The sequence below is a fragment of the Rattus rattus genome, chromosome X (genome assembly GCF_011064425.1).
Source record: "Rattus rattus isolate New Zealand chromosome X, Rrattus_CSIRO_v1, whole genome shotgun sequence".
In the NCBI taxonomy this organism is placed as follows: domain Eukaryota; kingdom Metazoa; phylum Chordata; class Mammalia; order Rodentia; family Muridae; genus Rattus; species Rattus rattus.
Genome location: NC_046172.1, coordinates 89,001,025 through 89,007,029, shown reverse-complemented (window position 1 = coordinate 89,007,029; position 6,005 = coordinate 89,001,025). Strand labels below are relative to the sequence as shown.

General features: G+C 39.6%; 1 non-coding gene across 1 annotated transcript; it reads left to right on the top strand.

The window, feature by feature from the left end:
• The first annotated feature begins 5,371 nt into the window (after positions 1-5,371).
• On the top strand, positions 5,372-5,478 carry LOC116889570. Its single transcript, XR_004386487.1, has one exon. It is a non-coding gene; the product is annotated as a U6 spliceosomal RNA (small nuclear RNA).
• The last annotated feature ends 527 nt before the right edge of the window (positions 5,479-6,005 follow it).

Genomic DNA, 6,005 nt, shown 5'->3' with positions numbered 1-6,005 from the left:
GAGGAGGGAGATCCCTACCTGGGTATCCCCAGACCCTGGCACATCAAGTCACTGCAGAGCTAGGCATTCCCCTCCGACTGAGGCTAGACAAGACAGCTCAGTTAGGGGAGTGGGATCCACAGGGAGGCAACAGATTCAGGCTCCAGTTGTTGGGCGACCCGCATGAAGATTAAGCTGTGCAAATGTTACATCTGTGAAGGAGGCCTAGGTCCAGCCCGTGTATGCTCTTTGGTTGGTGGTTCACTCTCTGGGAGCCTCCAAGGGTCCAGGTTAGTTGACTCTGTTGGTCTTTCTGTGGACTCTCTATCCCCTCAGGGTCCCTCAATCCTTCCTCCAACTCTTACACAAGACTCCTTGAGCTCCAGCTAATATTTGGCTCTAGGTCTGTTTCAGTAAGATGCTGGGTGGAGCCTCTCAGAGAACAGTCATGATAAATTCCTGACTGCAAGTATAGGAAAATGTCATTAGTAGTGTCAGGGATTGGTGCTTGCCCATGGGATGGGTCTCAAGTTGAGCCAGTCATTGGTTGGTCAGTCCCTCAGCTTCTGCTTAGTCTTTCTCCCTGAACTTCTTGTAGGCAGGACAAATTTTGGGTCAAAGGTTTTGTAGGTGGGTTTGGTGTCCTTATCCCCTCAATTGGGAGTCTTGCCTGACTACAAGAGGTGGCCACTTCAGGATCCGTATCTCCCACTGCTAGTAGTATCGGCTAGAGTCATCTTCATAGACTTCCTGGAACCTGCCACTGTCCCAGGTTTCTGGCACATCCTAGAGATGCACCCTGCCTGCCCACAGCCTATTTTCATTCACTCTCCTTGCCCTCTCTTCCCAGCTCTCCCTATGGGTACCTGATCCTTCCACCTTCCCCTCTCACCCAGTTCCCTCCCTCTATCCATGTCTAATGTCCCCTTCTGAGTGAGATTCAAGCATCCTCTCTTGCGCTTTCCTTCTTTTTTAGATTCTTTGGGTCTATGGATTGTAGTGTAGTTATCTTGTACTTTACGGCTAATATCCACTTACTAGTGAGTACATACCATTCTTGTCTTTTGGGGTCTGGGCTACCACGCTCAAAATGATATTCTCAAGTTCTATCCATTTGCCTGCAAAATTCATGATGCCCTTGTTTTTAATAGCTGAGTAGTATTCCATTGTGTAAATGAACCACATTTTCTTTATCAATTTTTCAGTTATGGGACATCTGGGTGATTTCCAGTTTTTGGAGAATGCCATATCCTAAGTTGCAATGATTCTATTAAGGATTTACAATTCATTAGAAAGCAGTCACTAGTACAACTGAAATAAGGCACCATCCAAGATCTTAAGGGAAAACCACACCTATGACTTGGCAAAGAACAGTTCTCGATTGATGTGAATATATTAAGAAGATAATTCTTAATAAATAAATAAATAGATAGATAGATAGATAGATAAATTAGATTTTTTTTTTGGAGGCAGGGTCTCACTCTGTAACTCTGGGCCTGAAACCCTGTATAGATCATGCCTGAAACTCCCTGTATAGATCATGCCTCCTCTAACTCACAGAGATCCTCCTCCCATCATGCTCTCCTCTAACTCACAGAGAGATCCTCCTGCCTCTGCCTCCTGAGTGCTGGGATTCAAAGTACTTGTCATCACCATCCTGTAGAGATGAATATAGTTCTTAGAAGAACAGAGATGGGCTGTTAAGAGAATTTGGTCAGGATTCAGAAAGTTTTGTTATATTTTTCCTTTCTCAAATTTTTTTAATTTTTCCATAGATTATACTTTTATCATATTTTTTCCTGTCTCTCATCTCCTAGATCCTCTCTACCTCTCTATCTATCCAATTTCATGTTCTCTTTCTCTCTTAAAAAGACATAAAACTCAAAGCAACAACAAACTTAAAAAAACCCAAAACCACTAAAAGAAAAAAATACTAAAACAAAACAAAACAAAAAGTGTGAAAACACACACACACACACACACACACACACACACACCCCTCACTCTGTCTCTTTTATGTTGGCCAATCACTCCTGGACCATGAGGCCTATACTGGAGTATAGCTGATATACACAGTAACACTACACTGGGAAAAACCAATTTCTTGTTCCCAGCAGGTATCAATTGCAAATACTTTTTTGATTATGGGCCAGACTTTGTGTCCTTTCCTGCTTCTCAATGCTGGGCTTTTCTGGTTTGAGTAACTGCATTTGTCATAGTCTCTGTGAGTTCATAAGAACACAGAAAGTTTTGAAAAGTCACAGTTTATTTTTTCTATAGGTAATTATTGACGAATATTTTTATATTTCTTTAGTATGTATTACTATATCCAATAATGGGTTTCATTATGACATTTTCATACATGCATAGAGCATATTTTGATCATGCACTATTACCCTCTCTCTGTCCTCCCACCCCCTCTAATCTTTTTCCTCTTCCTGAGGAGTCCATTGTTGAAGGAATGAATGTTTTCACAAAACTAACACTGACAGCACCATAGGGGCTGACAACAGTGGTCACTGCCTCTCCTCACATGTAGTAAATAGCATAAACTACTGCATTTGTCATTGCCAAAATGTTTCTGTTGGGAATATTTTAAATATTTCATAAAGTATCTATGCCCTTTTGTGAGATGTTGGCCTGTCTGCTAACCTCCTTCTTAGAAAAATATCCATGCTTGTATTTTTTAATTCATTAAAAATGAATGCACTAAATAGTAAACTTACATGCAGGAACAATCAAAATGCCATACTTCTGGCCCAAAGAAATACAGCTTTGCTCATTAAGTGGGATAACCTGGATGCAATGCTGAAAGATGGAATTCATGTTTACATGTCATATTATAACCATATCACATTATACCATGTCATATACCAACCATGTCAGATTATAACCATCCTGAATCAATTTAACTACGTCAACTTTAGTTGTGCTGAGAGAGTTTTCCATTCCATTTTCTAAGTGTATATGAAGGCATACTTCCTTTATGGCCATTCCAATAGGGCTCAATTGGAATGATGGCACCGTGTGATGCAGGCTTGATCTTTCTTAGCCATGGGTTATTTGGGGTTGGAAGAGGGATACAGCTTTACTAGAGTCTATAAGAACAAAGAATTGATTTTTCCAGTGGTAAATAAACTTTTGTATAACAAATAGCCAAGGAATGAATACTGAGACTATAAAGTAGTCTGTCTGCTTATATGAATCAGATCATCTAAGATAAATTTAATAATCTCATTTGATTATGTTTACAATGTACATGAACCTTCAAGACTGTGATTTGGGGGGGGCAAGAGAAAATGATAGTACATGTCTTGGGGTTTTACTGCTGTGAACAGACACCATGACCAACTCTTATAAGGACAACATTTAATTGCGGCTGGCTTATAGGTTCAGAGGTTCAGTCTAGTTTCATCAAGGAAGGAGCATGACAGTGTTCAAGCAGGTATGGTGCAGGAGGAAGTGAGAGATCTACATCTTCATCTGAAGGCTGCTAGCCAAATACTGGCTTCCAGGCAGCTAGGATGAGGATCTTAAAGTCCACCTCCATAGTGACACATCTACTCCAACAGGGCCACACTTTCTAATAGTGACACTCTCTAAGCTGAGCATATACAAACCATCACATTCCATTCCCTGGCCCCCATAGGCTTGTCCAAACATGAGTCTATGGGGGCCATACCTAAACATAGCATAATGCTAAAGCATTTAGTCCAGTTTAAAAGTCCCCATAGTCTATAACAGTCTCAATAATGTTAGAAGACCAAAGTACAGAGTCTCTTGTGAGATTCATCCAATCACTTAACTGTAATCCTCAAAGCAAGACAGGAAACCAGCTGGGTAAACTCCAAACTCTGCATCTCCATGTCTGATGTCAAAGTAATCTTCAGATCTCCAAATCCTTTTTCATCCATGTTGACTGCAACAAACTTCTTTTCTTGGGCTGTTTCTACTCCCCGTTAGCAGCTTTCCTCAGCAGATAGCCCACAGCTCTGGCATCTCAAACATCTTGGGGTCTCCAAGGCAACTTCTATGTTACAACTTCTTTTTTCAATGTCTGGGGTCCACACATGATCTTCTGGGCTCCTCCAAAGGGATGGCATAACTCTCCAGCTCTGCCCTCTGTAGCACTCTAAGCTCAGGTTGATCCATTCTCTGCTACTGCTGTTCTTGGTGATCATCCTATAGCACTGGCATCTCCAATACACTGCTGTCTTCCACTGCAACTAGACTCCACAAAGAGCCTCTCACAGGCTATCTTCATGGTGCCAAGCCTCAACTTCTTTGCATGACCCCTTCAGTCCTGGGAAAGGAAAGATGATTCTGTATATAGTGGAAACAAATAAGAAACAGAGAAACTTATGTTGTCATACAGAGCCCACTAATCATGCCTTCAAACATTCAATGTTAATTTTGAATAGAGGCTTGTCAATACCCCAGGCTATATCTATCTGAACTTGCAATAAGAAAGATGGCAATATTTGTAGCATTGGGAATCTAGCAGTGTTGGGTTAACATTTGTCTAGAAGTCACAAAAATGCCTCATTCCTGCACTACACAGTTCTGTCACTCTGATTTCTCCAAGAATTTTACATAAAGGAGACATAAGCACAAGAAACATACTGGTCATTTTCTTAGCCAATTCTCAGTACCCCCCAATATAGAGCCCTCATGTCTAGCTGGGTTGAAGCATAGGCTGAGACACAAGAATGAGACAGGGAGCTCTCATTTAGGACATAGTCTCAAATCCCCAGTGAGAAGAAAGAAGGAAGACATGTGCCAAAGCCTTGGCTTAATAGTTAGCACTCGCTTATCATAAAATTTTTATATTCGTTGTATCATCATTGTCATTATTCAAAACATGGTTGTTCATGGTTATATATGCAAAGGAGATTAAATCCCAACTTAGTAATGATATCTGAATGTCTACAGTCCTTGTAGTATTATTCTTATTATCCAAACCAGTTATTTCATTTAAGTAACTGACAACAGACAAATACATAAAGAAATGCATATAAATACTTAATACCACCACTACTTATGTAAAATTTATGACTCAACAAAATTGGAACAATTCATATCACACAAAGTGTGTTGTCATGCCATAAAATAGCAACAGAAAGTCAAATGGAAATATACCTATGCTTGAACACTAAACAGCGTAATTCTACACTGCTTGTAACTCTAAGAAGACATCTCAAAGGAAGTAAAAATATTTTCCTGGGTGTACAATATAAAACAGTGATGAAAGGAATGTTCATAAAAATAAATTCTTAAGTTAAAGGAAAGATCTAAAATCAATGATTTAAGCTTCTATCTTAAGAAAGTAGAAAATAGATTAAAACAAGTATAAAACAAATAGGAAAAAAACATAGATAAGAAAACAATGATAGTGCTCACTTCGGCAGCACATATACTAAAATTGGACCGATACAGAGAAGATTAGCATGGCCCCTGCGCAAGGATGACACACAAATTCGTGAAGCGTTCCATATTTTTATAATGTAAAGCAGAAAAAGCTACTGGTCCAAAACATACAGGAAATCCAGGACTCAATGAGAAGATCAAACTTAAGGATAATGGGTATAGAAGAGAGTGAAGACTCCCAGCTCAAAGGACCAGTAAATATCTTCAACAAAATCATAGAAGAAAACTTCCCTAACCTAAAAAAAGAGATACCCGTAGGCATACAAGAAGCCTACAGAACTCCAAATAGATTGGACCAGAAAAGAAACACCTCCCGTCACATAATAGTCAAAACACCAAACGCACAAAATAAAGAAAGAATATTAAAAGCAGTAAGGGAAAAAGGTCAAGTAACATATAAAGGCAGACCTATCAGAATCACACCAGACTTTTTCTCCAGAGACTATGAAACCAGAAGATCCTGGACAGATGTCATAGACCCTGAGAGAACAAAACTAATCGTCTTGGCAACAAAACAAAGAGAAGAAAAGCACACAAACATAACCTCACATCCAAATATGAATATAACAGGAAGCAATAATCACTATTCCTTAATATCT